Source organism: Rhinolophus sinicus, chromosome 16, assembly GCF_057876585.1.
Source record: "Rhinolophus sinicus isolate RSI-liver-muscle chromosome 16, RSI-T2T, whole genome shotgun sequence".
NCBI classification, from domain to species: domain Eukaryota; kingdom Metazoa; phylum Chordata; class Mammalia; order Chiroptera; family Rhinolophidae; genus Rhinolophus; species Rhinolophus sinicus.
Genome location: NC_142516.1, coordinates 174,236,224 through 174,254,769, shown reverse-complemented (window position 1 = coordinate 174,254,769; position 18,546 = coordinate 174,236,224).

Below are 18,546 nucleotides of genomic sequence, written 5' to 3'. Positions count from 1 at the left end.
ACTGTAAGAAATACAAAAATCTATCTTCAGAGTGAGAGATATTAACACTGGTCTCTTTCAGTAATTGACAGGAAAAGGACACAAAATGTCAGTGAGAATGAGGATGATTTGAATAATAGGAATAAAGAAATAACACATTTGTTTGAATTGGCTATGTAAGATCACAGTGTACTCCCTAATAGCAGAATAAACAGTTTTCTGTTATGCATAAAATATTTACCAAAATATCAATTATTTGAACATAAATTTTGAGCAAACAAATGTAAAAGAACATAAGCAAAACATTTTTTTGAGAAACAGTTTGCTAGAAATGAATTGCAGAATGTTAACTAGAAAACTCATACGATTGAAAATTAATGCATCAAAGAAATTGTAATGTAGTTGAACTTAATAATAACAAAAATACCACAAATGAAAACCTGTGAGATGCAGCAAAGAGCATATTTAGAGGAAAAGTCAGTCTTTTGTGAAGATATGAGTCTCTTTGGCTTCATTAAAGAACATGTTTCACAGTGGTCTCTAGCTGTTTCCCTGTGAATTATCAGCTTCAGCTCTGCTGCTCATCTGTGATCATCAGATAGACAATAGTTTCCTAAAATTTCCTGACTTAGACAGTGATCAAGGCTGCCTCACATTTCCCCTCAGCTTGACCAAACTTTTACAGGCTTCCTCTTGACTGTAGGCCCCTGACCTCCCTTTTCATATAGCATTTACTTTAGAAATAAAATACTTCAAAAAACTTGTGATTATAAATTCTTTTTCTGACCTTTTGACATGTAAATTTTCTACAAACCTGGGGTATTCTTCACAGGACCTGGGGCCATCCCTTTGAAATGAAAGATAGTATCCCACCCCCAAGTTTCTGTGAGACGGAAGGAGCCAAACTCTGAAAAGAACAATTAACCAACACAGATGGTCTCATCCCATTGACCAAGTTCTGACCTAATGAATGGTATCTAGTACTTTTCTATTGGCTTGTCCCACAATTTTAAAATTCTTCAACTTTCGTTTCAGTGGAATTGAGTTGAATATCTCACCTCTATTTCAGTAGTCTTAAATATATATATATGTATATATATATGTATATGTATATGTATATGTATATGTATTTATATATGTATATGTATATGTATGTGTATATATATATATATATATATATATATATATATATATTACAGTTGACGTACAATCTTATATATATATTATATTCCAATAGTCTTAAATTAGGTCTTTTTTTAACCTGTGTAACTTCTATTGGCTAGGAAGTGGCTGTCCACATGCTTTTAAAACTTTTGAGAGAATACAGCACATGAGGGAGACAATGAAAATTGTTAGCAACAAAAGGTTGCCCATGGATTGGAACCCATGGATATGGGTTCCCCGTAACCCAAACCAGCTAGAATCAAATACGTGGTAACATGATCCCAAAGACGGGACTACTTCTTTAAGCCACTTGGCCTGTTTATGTATTTCATTTAACTGTGTCTCCACATCACCAGAGGTGTTTATTGAGCAAGCTCCTTTCAGAGAAATTTAGACATTGGAAATCACGGAGAATTTCTTTTTTTCATCATTATTATTATTTTTATTTTTCAATTACAGTCGACATTAGCTATTATTTTATATTAGTTTCAGGTGTATAGCATAGTGGTTAGTAACTTATGAAATGATTCCCCTAGTAAGTCTAGTACCCACCTGGTAATATACATAGTTATTATAATACTCTTGACTTTGTAGGGAGAATTTCTTAATGGACAGAAAAACCACACCGCAGCAAATCCAAAGGTTGGAGGTTGGAAGATGAATTACCCTTCTTTGAAATGGCCTGGGATATTGAATAATGATGCCTTCCTGAGAATTATATATATATAATGTGGTATTTCTACGATGTGGTATTTCTGCGGTATGTATATATATTTAATATTTAAATAAAGGTTTTGGGATCAGAAAGCTGCATGCAAGGAAGTGGAGCTGAAGTCTGAGGGACTGTAATGACAGTGGGGAAAAGAAAGAAGAGAGGGACACATGCTAGAATGGGACTAATTAATTAATTTATTTAATATCTAATCAATTCATATAGCAATATACAATAGTAAAAGACAAAGGCAATTAATAGAATGTGCTAATGACAGAAAGTAAAGATGGTTAAGACTAAACTATATACATTGATAACAATGTCATGTCTCTTAATATGTATGTACACATACGTATCAGTTTAAGAGATTCCCAACATATGTTTACTATTGATCAAAAATCACCTGACTAAATACACAAATAACATTAGTAAGGTGTATCCAAAAATAGTAATAAGCTCTATAGGATAGTAACTATTACAGTAGATGCCAAAAGCTCACCAAACTGGGGGAGACGAGCACTGGAAAAATCATAAATCAAAACCTTGCTCAAGGCCTTCCAAAGCTTGGCAATGCATTTGTCACGTCACCCTGTTATAACTTAGCTACTTCTTCACTTCACCTGCTGAAGTGGGTGAAACAGACAGAAAGCAACATCATTTGATGTCTCCACTATTCTGGAGGATGAAACCAAAACGGAAATTCTCTCAACTCCTGATCACAGAATTTCTTTTTTTTTTTTTTTTTTTTTTTTTTTTTTTTTTTTTTTTTTTTTTAATTAGTTTCAGGTGCACAAGACAAAGCAAAACTTAGACATTTATCATTTATATCCCTCACACTGTGTGAACCCTCCTCCCCCCATCCACTATCCCTCTGTACGTTCCCAAAACCTCTCACCTTCCCCTTATCCCCACCCCCCCGCCCCTCTAGCAACCCTCTGTTTTTCCTCCATGTTTCCAAAACTGTTTCTGATTAGTTCATTCACTTATTATTTTCTTTAGATTCCGCATATAAGTGAGATCATATGGTATTTGTCTTTCTCTTTCTGACTTATTTCTGACTGGATTAAGAAACTGTGGTACATTTATACAATGGAGTATTACGCAGCCATAAAGAAGAAAGAAATCTTACCATTTGCAACAACATGGATGGACCCAGAATTTCTTTTAACCCTAAGCTAAAAGAAATCACCTCACAGCAAAGACAGAACAGTAACCTCACCTCACATCTCCCCTACTCGGGAGAATGAGACCAAAGGGGAACAGAACAACAACCTCATCCTATGTCTCCCCTGCTCGGGAGAATGAGACCAAAAGGGGACAGAAAAGCAACCTTATCCCTTGTCTCTCTTGCTCGAGAGAATGAGACCAAGAAAGCAACATCATCGCATATCCCCTCTGCTTGGGAGGATGAAACCAAAGGGGGGAATTTACTCAAACGCTGATTACCACACAGAAATCACCTCATATGCAGGAACAGATGAAAGTTAATAGACAAAGGCTCACATCAACCAATGAAGACACATTTTCCTCAAAATCTTCCCTACAGGGACTAATCATTCCTCAGTATTCCAAGGAATAAGAAACCTCAGTATTTTAGTCTTTTTCTTTACCTAAGAACATATGAATAAAAATGTTGATATTAGGAAAGAAGAATACAGTTCAAAAGAAAATCCCTATTAAGAATGGATGAGCGTTATCTCTCAATTCAAATAGTAATTTGCTACTAAATATACTTTCTACACTCTTTATGTTTACATCTAAGGTACTATTTTACAATTTTTTTTCTATCATACTGGGTGTTTAAGGAATTACTTCTTCTTGTGAAATGTTTACTTTATCCTCTTTCAATAAAACACTGGGTATTTACTAGTTAGGATGGGTACAACAAATTTATAAAATAAAAGAAGACACATGTGACCATAAGTCAATTATAAGTAAAAAAAAAAGAAAGAAAAGAAAAGCAAAGAAATGGTTAAAACTAAAAATTTCATCTTCTTTATTCTGATTTAACATATATTCAAATTTGTTTTGGGCCTAGAATGGTTAAATCACGGTTTCTTTCTTACATAGAGTATTAATCTACTCAATTGAAATATCAGCTCTTTTTCTTTTCTTGCCTAAAATTTCTTGTTAAATACAAATCTTAACCAATCCTTTATTCAACAAGCAGATGTTTGTCAACACCCTCATATGTATGCTGTTTTATTAAGTCTTTTGCAAGATGCACAAGTATGTAAAACTAAAAAGAATAGTGGTTTTAAGCCCATTTACTGCCCAGCTTTTTAAGAGCAATTATGGATAATTAAAAGGGGATTATATAAAATAAGCAGAGGCAGCAAAAAGGTAGAGAAAGTCATTTAAAAAGAATAATGATTTTTATTTTAGCACAACGTATTGATATTTAAAATAGTGAACTGTATGTTAGAAATTAGTTTTCTGATGACAAAAGCCAGAATGAAAACTTGTTGGCAATTAAAATCAAATTAAAACAATTAATGAATATGTATTATGTTTCAGACACTTTGCCAGATACCTTTGATTAGATGAAGGGTAAAAAATGTATCTCACCTCACGGAACTGCATTCTAATGAAAGAGAGACATTTGTAAATACATAACTATACTATAAACTGGTATCTATCATTACGATGTTATTTATAAATAATGACTACAATACAATTCAACCTTGGATTTTCAAAAATGACATAAGAAGATATTGAAACTGGGCTTCAGGTACTAATAGAAGATTGAAAGCAAGTTGAAGTATGATGTAAAGTTGGGAAAAGGAAGGTAGTAAAAATGTTTAAATGTATGGTAAAGAATGTTGAAAAATATTTTATACATATGGAACTGTAGTAGTCAAGAGAGGTGAAACATAACTTACATGATTATCTTATCTATTGGTATAGCCAGTTGATTTAATTCTGAAACTTTTGTCATCCTTGGTATATTCATAAATAATGTTTTAGCAATCAGGTAATATTATTTTTGTAATCAGGTAAAATTAATCTCTGCCTTTTGCTTTACCTTGAGCCCAATATATATAGAATCCATTGGCTTTGTACTCAATACATAGTGCCTTCATACTTGTATAAAAACTATAAGTATTTGGTTTGAGGGAAGAGATAAAATTTTCAGAATTTGAAAGGAGGAAATCCATTTATTTTGGATGACTAGATAAATAAGGTCTTTTCATTTAGAAGGAATAACATTGCAATTTGAGACAAAATAAATGGTCAAAAACAAAGGCTGTGTATGGAATCCTTATGTAGACACAGTCCAGTGAATCACAGAACTCGAAAAAGAAAAATGTGAGGACCAGTTTAGAAATGGGCATCCTTGTAGCAATGAGAACACACTCACACACGCGTGAATTCTACTTTTACAGTCAATCTCCAGTGAAATCATAAAACAAATTTAACTCTGGAATTCTTATTTCTCCTATTCCTTGAGAAAACAACATTCCCATTTACAAATATCTCCCATCCTCATTATGATTCTTCCATTAAACATTTTTATGTTATTCTTCATTTCCCAGATTTATCTCCTTTTTACATAGTTCTCAGATTATTAAATGGCAGCTACCCTCTCAATTAGAGCAAAATGTAGACCTGCTTGTCTCTCTACACTATATCTAAGTCCTCAGTCTGTCATATAATTGGCTAGAATATTTTTGGTTTTAAAGAAGAAATTCTTTGTAGTGAGTCATGCTAAATACTTTTGACATCCATGTGAAAAATGAGCTGCTTTTCTGTATCAGTAACTTTCATCAAATTGAATTAGTGCTATATTGCATTAGTTCGCTTTCCCACTATTATAACAAGTGAGTTCTTAATAAGATAATTTTATACTGTATTAGACAAATTTAATATTCATGCATTATAAAGAAACATTGCTAATATGATAGAAATCAGCTAGGAGGAGCAAATCGTTTCATTAAAACTTAAATAAAGCTCACTTTGCAGTTTTCCCCTCCTTGAATACCTGTCTATACTAATCAGATGGTGGGAAAGGTAGATTGGTCCCTAGAGACTAAGGAGTACATAATACATATTCTCACCACAATCCGATGTCACTTTTCAGGCTCAAAATCTATCTACTGGATTGTAGTTGAAATTTTTCAGTACAGAAATATTTAGAATGTATCAATTTAAAATGATTGTGACTTGTTCCACTTTGTCCTGGCCTTATTAATTTTGTCTATCATAACTGTAGAAAGAAGACATTTGTGTGCAGTACAATAACTCACTGAATCTTCGTGAGCTCTGAGTCAATAAAATGATGACTCAAATTTCATATTCTTTTAATGCAACATGTATATTATCAATTGAACAAATTGCAACCTTCATTTTGAAGGAATCTTAATGACATGGACCAAAATATAATAGATAAGTAACTAAGATGAACACACTGTTCCCCACCGTGCATAAAGAGAATTCTGTTTTAATTGAAACTGAATTAGAGTGTATGCTGGATGTTGTAGATTTTCAAATACTTTATTTAATTTCGGTTTATTAAGATCACACAGAATTCTAAAAATTAAAAAATAATAAGTCAAATTACTGGAAAGTCAACATGAGTAAGTATATTCATTTGTTCCAGATTCTATTGTAGACTATCAAAGTTTATACTGTTTTTCTATCCATGATATTTGTAAGGTTATTTAGCCTGTGTGATTCAGCTATTGCACAGTCAAAATGTTGAAAAATACATCAAAGTAAGTTCTGGTTACTATCTTTCACACTGACAGATAGATATTAACACAAAAACACAATTGGGAATACACCCATTGGGCAATTGGTTATTTGTTCTTTTTTTTTTTTAAGTATAGAAAACTTTCTTCAGAGAATAAATTAGAAAGAAAGTAGCAAACATGTTTTAGTTCTTGGAACTGTGCCTAATAGTTAGACTTTGTTAAAAGTTGCTTTTAAATCTGTATGTATATTTTATAAAATCAATGAATGGTATTTTTCCAACATTTAGAGCTATTCAGGTGTATTTCTCAACTACAATTTTGCATAAACATATAACCACATTGCTGAAGTTACCAATCACTAAAGAAGAGAGGAAAACCTAGACTGTGTCGCATTCACATTGTTCCAACCATTTTTAGATCCTTGGGAACTCTTTAATATGGCCCTTATATCCAAGTTTCCCCAAATCATTTACCTAAAAAAAGAAAGACAAGGCAAGCACATTAACACAAGGCTGAGAAGTATTAATGCAAAAGAAACACATTGCTTATTAAGTACTGGTGCCAAATCTTTACCATTTACACATATATCACATATTCACACTTGTTTGTAGGTTAGTGGCAAAACACTCAAATGAAAAATAAATCTGATGATGGATTTAAACACACACACACACCATATTTATTATCATATTATTGCTACTTGAACTCTTATTTGAACTTTTCTTCAGTATGTGGTATTTAAGCTATTTATTAATTCTAGCCAAGGATAAAGTTAATCTGATTATGAGAAACAAAATATTCTTACAAAATTACTTTTTTTAAAAGTTGTCATGTAGTATTTGGACTTTTTAGATTTTTACAAGTTATTAGTTCAAAAGATTCTATTGTGTTTAAACAAATCTCATATTATCTACACCCTAAATTTTCTCACACAGTGTTTTCACCACACACCACAAATTAACTCGTTGCTGATGTATGATATCCAGGCTGCCTACTGTTCTACTCTCAATACCTTAGATTTCTAAAGAATCTGACAAGGTTATATATGTCAAAGAATGCACAAAATATATATTTAAGCTCTAGAAGAATTACAGAATTAATTTTGTCTGTTGTAATGTTGAGCTCAAACAAAATAAAATTTGATTAAATTTTAGAAGAATGATATCAAATACAAAAAAGAAATATTTGTAGAAATAGAAGCCAATACCATAGAGAGGAATAAGTCTAACATCTATTCAAAATAGAAACATGGCAAACCATTACATTGTCATAAAGTTAAATTATAAATTAGGCAACTGACAGTTATGTAAAAGAGGTTGCTATACTTCTAGATCTTTGGTAATTTCATTGTTGGCATAAATTTTAAAGTAAATTATATAGTATGAAAAAAGGATTATGTCAGGAGAATACAGTCAATGTCCTATTTCTTAAAGAATAAATGTGATAGGCATGGTCTTATTGACTCAGGTAATCATTTTGCAATTGTTGTTTTTCAATACAAGCTTTAAAACCTGCATATACTTTATGTATATATTATTATTTTGATTATTTATTTATGGTAAGCTCCTCCAATTATAGGAAATTGTAGCATCTGTGGTTTCATTTATGGTGTCAAAGAAAAGTGATTACTGTATTATGAGGCAGCCATACTCTAGAGTATAACAACATGAAATATGACCAGGTTGAGCGAGTTCTTATTTTCCAGCGATGTGGTTTCCTCGGAGGAGCCACATCTTGTAGTTACCAGATGTTCCACAATAACAGTAACTCTGGAGTTGCTTAGTTGTTATAACAAGACGATTTTACTACACAGGAAAAGATTGGCATTTTCTCTGCTGGAAGAAAATGAAATTGGCAATTTGAAAGGCAGTTTCAACTGAGCTATGTGGTTTACATTGATTAATCTATCTCATTAGACTATTAGCCAGCCAATCAAAACACATTCTTATCCATTTTCAAATCTATGCCATATGTCTAGGTTATAAAAAAGCATTTTCTTTAATTCCGGCTACTATGGAATATGCATTTAAAAAGATGCTGACCTTTTCTGTTAGCTGCCAGAAGTTTGGAAAATGAGTTTTGTTATTTTAGGAAAAGCTTTTCTTGTGATTTGAGAGACTTGGGAAAACAGGAATAAAAACAGTTGTGGAAAATCATTTGATTTTTCAATCTTGCTTCCAGTATCATCTCTTCCTATTTATTTGTGGCAGTTTGAAATGGCACATGTTGTTTATCAACGTCTATAGCCTGTCTTACATATACTCACCATAAACATTTGAATGCATGTTACATCCAAAATTATTGGTAAATCAAATTACAAATCAGTTGATCTGGAGAAAACAATATGTGATGTGATTTATTTAGTGGCAAATTATAGACCAAAATCAGAAGGGTTCTCACATTTCACTCCTGTAAATACACTTTTTTTCATAATTAGTTTCAGGTGTACAAAACAATGTAATAGTTAGACATTTACACCCCTCACAAAGTAATACCCTCCATCCCCCAATCTACTATCCCTCTGACATCGTATGTGGCTGTTATAATTCCACTGACTATTCCCTATGCTGTACTCCTCATCCTATAACTATATACCATGTTTGGCTGAAAATAAGACCTAGCCCGACAATCAGCCCTAATGCATCTTTTGGAGCAAAAATGTATATAAGACCCGGTCTTATTTTACTATAAGACCGGTTCTTCATAATATAATATAATATAATATAATATAATATAATATAATATAATATAATATAATATAATATAATAATATAATATACCAGGTCTTATATTAATTTTTGCTCCAAAAGACACATTAGAGCTGATTGTCCGGCTAGGTCTTATTTTTGTGGAAACAGTCATATATATATATATATATAATTATAGTTGACATTCAATATTATTCAATATTATTCAATATTATTATAGTTGACATATATATATAATTATAGTTGACATTCAATATTATTCAGCTTCAGGTGTACAGCGCAGTGGTCAGGAATCTACACTGTCCATGAATACACTTTTTTTTTAATGACATTGTAGTATGACAAACTCGGTATGTTATTACCTTGGGACAAAATAGACTAGAAAAGTCCAGAAAGACTTTTCTTGGAGGATGTTCAGAGAAGGTTCTCCTGCTGATGGACATATGTCATGTCCCAGATATTTTGTAAAAATACTGGCAATATTATTTAAACCACAAAGACATATGTACACTAATGCATTAAACCCCCCTGTGGCTCGATCTCATATAAATAAATAAAAGCATGCATATATGTGGCTCATTGTAATTAAATCACATATATGTGATTTTTTTCTCATTCACAACAATGGAAAATAAAATAAATGACTAACAATAGGGAAGTGATTGACACTTTTTGATCCCATGGAATATTATACATTGATCATTGATTAAAATGAATGGATTAGAATTATGCCATTTAAACTAGAGAGATTTGCATGATACTTTTAAACAAGATTCAGATAATTGAAAATGATAATCATTTTTTTAAACAGCAGTGACATATGTGTATGTATATGTGTGTTTAGATATTGTGAGAGCATAGAAAAAATGTGAAAGAATACACTCAGCCATAGCTAAAGGGTGAATGGTAGCCAAAGTGAAGTCAAGTGTGTATTTTTTTAAACACTTGAATGCATTTGTTACATTATAACAATAAATGTCAAGGCATATGCTTACAGGTATAAGTACATTGCGTGAGATATCTTATTAAACAATAATTTTAAAATTGAGTTCTGCATTGACTATCCTATCTTAAATTGTCTTTTTCCATCCATGCCTTTCACAGCATCCTGATATTTTTCTTTACAGTAGTCTTCACAATTTTTATTTATGAGTTTTATTGTTACTTGCTGTTCTTCCTCAGTACACTCTAAGATCAAAAGGGCAGTGAGAATTTTATTTAGTTCAGCACCTGGTGCAGCTTAATAAAGACTTGTTTCATGAATACTGTATGAATGAATGAAAGGAAATGTAACTGTTATATATATTATGAATGGCAGATAGATAATATATGTCATGAAGAAACTCAAAAATTGGCAAGCAAGAAAAAGACAAGCTACTAAATAATCTTATGAGGAAACCTGAAAAAGTGTGGTATAATAGAAGTTTAGAAGGCAGACAGCCTCAAGATAGAGTGGTGGGGTACTTGTGACAAGCACTGTTGAAAGGGCACATTAGGTGGGGAATGAAAATGACCCATATAAGGGACAAAGCTGATGACCTCAATATAAGCAATAATTGCATTCAATATAATTAACCAGCAGATTAGCAATATCAGCGGCCGTATCAGAATAGGCACTGGTCTAGTCCCAGAACAAGGTCATGGAGGCCCTCTGTTATGCCAAGTATTTACCCTTTAAGTTGGTTTGAAAGAGGTGTGGTATGTTGAAAGAGGGGCTGGGATGGCCCACTCAGGAGCTCATGGCAGCAAATATTTACCAGTATGGAAGTCTCCTGATGCTTTAGCAAACTGTAGAAACATGGTTGTGTACAGTGGCTTAATAACATCTGGTGTTAAGCAAGCACAGCAGAACGAAGGAGGCAGACAGACTGGAGTCAGTTACAGGGAGAATGTGGAGCTTTCTTTTCTGACAATATAACAGACTAAATTGAATACTTATTACTAATAAAATGATCAACTTGTAACTGTCTCCTAGATTAAGAAATAGAACATTATTGGTAGTTCTGAAATGATCTGCTTGGCCACAAATGGATCATACTCCTTTCCTTTTCCACTTTCCTATCTTGAATTTTGTATTTAATTTGCTAAGACCCCCAGTGGATACCCAAAACTGTGGATAATACCGAACCCTATATACTGTGTTGAAAGGCCACATGCATATACATGCATCCCTTTTCACTTAAAGGAGATAAACGAAGTTTCTCTTTGGCAAAGCTGAATTTCCAGCATCACAACTCTCGCACTTTGGGACCTTTGCTAAGTAATAAGGGTCACTTGAACAGGCAATGAGACGCGGTGGCAGATAGTTTATGTGATGACTTAGAATGCTACGGAGGAACTACCTGGCAGCTAGATATTCTCAACATTCAAGTGAGATGGAACAAGAGTGCATGAGATTTCATCATGCTACTCAGAACAGTGCACAATTTAAAATTTATGAATTGTATATTTCTGGAATTTTTCCTTTAATATGTTTGGACTGTGGTTGATTTAAGTTACCTTGGAGGGGAGGGAGCAACTGTATTATCTACAACCTTAACATCTGTAACCCGGAGAGCTTCAGATGCCCTGAGGACTGAAGCACAAGCTCCCCTCTTCCATTGAACTCTCATCAATAAAGGCCCGTAGCCAAATCACCTGCCTTATAATGGGGACCAGGCATGATGCCTGCATATTCTGAAAAGCAGACTTCAGTTCCCTGCCAGCCTCCTGAATTATTCAGTGAACTCAACCACACCTCAGCACAGGAGGCAGGGATCACTTCCCTTCCTACTCTAAAGCATACACCCACACCCCCTGCTCGTTACTCTGTTCCAGAGTGCAGCCCTCTTGTGGCCCTGCATGATATGCAGTGTCCTCCACCCTGGGCTGTTTATGTGACTAATAAACTGCTGTCAATTTCATCTTCCCAGTGCTGAATGTCATGTGTTTGGTCACCGCCAAACCTTAAGGCAGGAATTCCTCTCCCCCCAAGGGTGAAGAGGAGATAATCAAAACACAGGTTATGACTAGGCAACACAACATGTTCAGTTTATGCAGTCGAGATAAAATCTGTTTTTCTTTATTTGCAAGATTGAAATAAGTCAGACAGAAAAAGCAGAGAACCATGTGATTTCACTGATATGTGGTATATAAACCAAAAGCAACAAAAGAACAAGACAAACAAATGAGAAACAGAAACTCATAGACACAGACAATGGTTTAGTGGTTGCCAGAGGGTAAGGGGGGTGGGGGGTGGGGGGTGGGAGATGAGGGTAAGGGGGATCAAATATATGGTGATGGAAGGAGAACTGACTCTGGGTGATGAACACACAATGGGATTTATAGATGATGTAATACAGAATTGTACACCTGAAATCTATGTAATTTTACTAACAATTGTCACCCCAATAAATTTAATAAAATTAAAAAAAAAAAGAAAGTACATATCATATAAGTTTTCTTTTTTTTTAAATTGAGGTATTGATTTCTTCATGAAAAAAATAATATTTCATTTCCATCTAGCACTGAGTATGAATAGCTGAATAACTAAAAATATCACCTCATAATAGCCATGGTGGACTTTGATAACTTAGAGTTTTTGAGGATATTAAATTCATTTCTATTTTTTATTAAATTAGATTTTAATACAAAGTACTAACCAGGTAAATAATTCTATAAACTATCATTTTAGAGGTTTGCCTGTATAAATTGCATGTATATACAAAGTATTTATTTCCCATTGTCTGTATTTGTAAATTGTCATGAAGTTGTATTTTCTTTAAAATTATTGAACTAATTACTGTGTTTCCCTGAAAATAAGACCCAGCCGGACCAATAGCTCTAATGTGTCTTTTGGAGCAAAACATAATAAAAGATTCTGTATTATATTATATTATATTATACCTGGTTTTATATTATATTATATTATATTATATTATATTATATTATATTATATTATATTATATTATATTTTATATTATATTATATTATATTATATTATATTATATTATATTATATTATATTATATTATGTAAGACATGATCTTATATTATATTAAAATAAGACCAGGTCTTATATTAATTTTTGCTCCAAAAGGTGCATTAGAGCTAATGGTCCTGCTAGGTCTTATTTTTGGTTTCACACAGTTATAGGTTTCATTTAAAATGGAAAGAAAAGAAATGCTATGCTAATAACTGTAATAATGTTTTCTGTTTTATTGAAATAAAATAAATATCTCATTTCATCTTTTAGAGATAGGACAAGGAAGGGATGAAAGGGGGAAGGGGGGAGGGGAAAAACAAGAGCAAGGGAGAGGAAAGGAAAGGAGCGGAAAGAAGATAGATACTGCAAGAGATAGAAGACAAAAAACATCCCACTTACTGCAATTTTGTTCATAAATTTCAAAAATCAAAACTGATATAAAAGTCAGTTATTTCTTATTAACAATAATACTTTCTGTTTGTGAGAGTCACTAGACAATATGTTTTCAATCATAAATAAGGGCATTTTACAAAAACTGCAGAATTAACTATTTCCCATTGATCTTGCTGTCAATTAATTCTTGCACTAAACACAAAAGAAACAGGCCTTATGAGATGGGCCAGTGGCAACTAAATTGATAATTAAAGTGTATTTGTACATGTCTGACCTAAAAATGTAAGCAGAGTCACCAAGGGAACAATAGAGGGTGACTCATATGGTTTACATTAGCACGCAATTTGGAAGTAGGAGGTTGAATAAGGGCATGCCCACAGGGATACGAATAGACAGATGTTAAAATGGAGACACCATCTCAGAAAGCCCAAGTATTCAGAATTTAGATGAAGGACAAATTCAAGATATTGATATAGAAACTGCATTTTACAGGAAGAAATCAAATACTGTGGAAATCTAATCTGAACATATCCGATAATTGACATTACACTCCATATCCAAAGCCACAGAAATCCTTTTACAATAATCAGCCAGCAAGTAGATATTTATCAAAGAGCCACTTTTTCTGGCATATTTCCAGACATTTACTATAGGCTTTATGGGAAAACTTGTTTTGCCTATATGGTAAGAGTGACAGCCAAGTCATAACAGTCAATTAGGACATCTCAATGTGCTAAGAAAGTTTGAAGACTATCAAGGGAGCAGATACCACTAATAATAAAAGCATTATATTAATTTCTATTTAGGAAGCCAGACAGAAAAAAAAAAAGACTTTAGCGTTTTAATTCATTTTTTTTTTTTACAATTGTGAAAGAAATGGCAAATATGATGCCTGTGTTATAGTTAAAAGTTAATGTTATTGACTGAAAAGTCCCACAGAACATTGTAATTTAAGACTATATAATTATGTTTCTTGACAAACTAAACAGGAAAAAAAGTAGATCAAAATTGCCGATATTAGAATGAAACACAGGATATCACTTCACTACTGATCCCAAATATGTTAAAAGCAATAAAATAAACTATTATGAACAACTTTATATCCATAAATTCCACAACACAGAACAAATGGTCCAACTCCTTGAAAGTCACAAGCTAACAAAACTGACTAAAGAATAATTAAATACTCTGAATTGTCCTTTGTTTACTAAATAAATTACATTTGTACTTAAAAAGCTTTCTAAAAAATAATATTTGGAGCCAAGATTCTTTTACTAGTAGATTTTACCAAACATCTAAGGGATTAAAAATAACACTTCTGTAGAAATACTTCCAGAAAATAGAAGCAGAATCACTCCCCAACTCATACTATAAGGCCAGCATGATCCTAATACCAAAACCACACATATACATCACACACACACACACACACACACACACACACACACACACACACACACACACATTGATCCATTCATAAACCATTTGAAAAAGTGCGGATATGATAGTCGTGAATGGCTTAGGTGCCTTGGCTACTTGCCCATGTAATTTATGCATTTTGCTGCTCATGCCTGATTCTGACATGTCACTGCTATGTTCCTATAGATTGCTGTTGGGCTAGTCCAACTTTCTGACTCTAGGTCCTGAACGAGTCCAGTTCACTACGGCAGTTTTGGATGTATGAATATTTCATATCCCCCAGGTTCTCTCTGTAGACCAGAACCCAATTATCAGGGCAAGTAGTGTTTTTAAAAAGGAGTTTAATTCTCTACCTCAGATAGCACAGCCTTGCTTTTTAACAAGGAATTTGCACTGTTATTTCTCTTTTGGGGCTTGCCATAAATTCTACAAGTTATCTTACCCATATATGCTCGAAGGTTATCATCTAGTACCCTCAAGTGTGCCAGGCTATATAGCTTAAGTGGAATGGTTGCTTTTATCACAACAAGGTCTTGCTCCAGTGCACTTTCCTGTAATAGGTGAATAGTGGCAGCTTTGTTTGTCACTTTGTAGGTAGGTCAGAACGGTTTTCCCCTGTGTGTGGAATGCACTGCTTCCAGAAGTCAACGAGAATGTGAGACTGTCCAGGTTTTGTGTTAAATTCTTACCAGTTGGAGGAAAAGTAGCAATTTTTTTTTCTGTTTTTTAGGTCAAAGTAAAAATATTTTAAATAATCAACTGAACTTTTTAGTGTATATTTCTATGAATTTTAACATTTTTGCAATATACATCAAAGTCAGGAGATAGAATTATTCTATTACTCACCCAAATTATCTTCATGGCATTCTTTAGATCCATAATTCCTGGCAACAACTGAGCTATTCTCCATCACTGTAGTTTTTGTCTTTTTGAGAATGTCATATTGAAATCATATAGCGTGTGACCTTTTGAGACTGGCTTCTTTCACTGAGGATAATGTCGAGATTAACTCAAGTTGTTACATATATAAATAGTTCATTCCTTTTAATTGCTAAGAAAACTTCCATTGTATGGATATATCACAGTTTATTTATGTATTCACCAGAAGTACATTTGGGCAATTCCAGTGTATTTTTTTTTTTTTTTTCAGTTACGAATAGAGCTGCTATAAACATTTGTGTATAGGTTTTTGTGTGAATATATGTTTCATTTCTCTAGAGCAAACACACAGGACTGGGATTTCTGGCACACAGTAAGCATATTTATCTTTATAAGCCACTTTAACCATTTTTCAGGGTGGTTGTACCAACTTGCAATCCTATTAGCAGTGTATGTTATTTCCAGTTCTACAATCTTAAGAGCAGTGAATTCTGGTATGTCCTAAACTACTAACAATGTATTCCATGCACATCTCAGATTCGTATTAAAGTGTTACAATGACAGCTTAAAAACAAAATGACTCAAATGTGTGTAAAATCATTTACCATTGTGCAATATAAATTAGTTGATAGATTCTTCCATTGATAGTTTTCTACTTACTTTTAGTCGCTGTTGTTATTTCCTGCCTGATTTTAAATTTTATGTTTTTACTCTCTATGTTTTCTATCTAGTTTCACTATACATTCTTCACTTTCATTCTAACCATATTTCAAAACCATGAACAATGAAACTTTAAAGGATGTCAACTAGTGGTATAATTATGAGAGTACACAGATGGCTTGTTAAGAGAAGAGAAAAAAATAATGCCAACTTTCAACCTGGAAATCTTTCTCTCTATAACATTAGTTTACTGCCAGCAAGTTGTATATACAGAAAGCACAGTAGCAGCTGTAAATGAGAATCAGAGGATTTTAATAAGACTGAATTCAAAATGTATTGATCTTCAAGTATCATTATATATCTCTTCTCCACTGAGATAATTTCAAAGTTTTCATTTGACTTTAAAGTATATTTATAGAAATCAATATATTAAAGAGCAAGAACTAAACCAAACAGACCTGATTTTACCAGGTGTTCTTAAGAAATCTTTGGGATAATATACCACAAAAATACTCTTCATAATTATAAAATGAGAATAATAGTGACTGTGAATATAATGTCCTATTGAGCAATTAATATTATAATCCTTAAAAAACTTTTAATTTTATTTCAATAAATGTTTACTGTCTACATAGGTAGATGAGACTGAAGTTCTCTTTTTTTAAATCAAATTTGACCAGGCATATAGAAAAAAAATGTCAATCAATCTGTCCCACGTTTGACTTCCTACACAAAAGCAGTAAGTGATCTTTGTATAGATGTGTATTATGTCAAAGAATAAATATTTACTCCTTAAAATGTAAGCCACTATCTTTTTCTCTTTTGGAATGTATTCAATTCAATAGAAAAAAGAAAAGAGATCAGTTTACAAGTGATGTGATAGTCAAGAAGTGTTGATATGTTTGGGAACATAAATGAGAATGTACATAAATAAGAATATGATTGACAAATATTATATTTTATAGAATTTAAATGATAAAACACATGCATAAACTATTTTAATTATTTGTACTTATATATCCCATACGTGAATATTTAATTTCAGTTCCCATTTTAATGATAATGCAGATATATACATAAGTATACATGGGATCCATCCGTTGGCTCCCTCATAGCTGAGGAGTTCCATGAAATTTCACCACCTATTATAATTCTATTTATCATGGTTTGGCTTCATATATACTACATTAATCATGTGGGTAAATATAAGGAAAACAAATTCATTCTAAACAAGTTACCCACAGAGACAATAATACTTCATCCATGTCGATTTCCACGAGTGGGATGATCTAGTAAAGCAAATGTATATTACAGTATAACAATTGAGTTTTAAGGGCAGATTCTAAAAAGCTTTTTTTTTTTTTTCTTTTTCTTCTTCTTTTTGTTAACTTGGCCATACTTCTGCTGGCTGCCATTAGGTATTTGTGATTAGAGTAGGATCAACAAAATCTCAACTTTCCCCAAAAAAGAACACACTCTTCTCTCCCCAGATAGTTTTTGAATGTTGAGAAAAATGTCAAGTCTATCAAACCCAGCACAGTAAGGATTAAAAAAGAATGGTTATCTTCTGTTTTTTTACATGCTGCTAGAAGTATCTATGAAGGTTGGGGGGGCGGGGGGAGACTATTTAGTTCATGTTTCTTGAAAGGCCAAGCAAATTTTCTTTTGAGAATGATTCTGACTGTTAATGAATGGCTTTAACATAAAAAGCATGTGTTTTTTTCCCAGTAAGATCCATTTTAAATCATAAGAATTATTTAAAAAATAAACTTTCAACCTTGATTCAAGTGTGATCACTTAGAAAAACAATCATATAATGATAACAATCCAAAAGAAGCTAAAATTAACCACATGATATTAAGAGTAAATTAGCATCCACATGTTTGAAGAGTTTTAATGACCTTCATAAGTGATATTTAGCTCCTCCATATGCATCATTTATTCTGTAATATACTGGTCAACATTTATAAATACA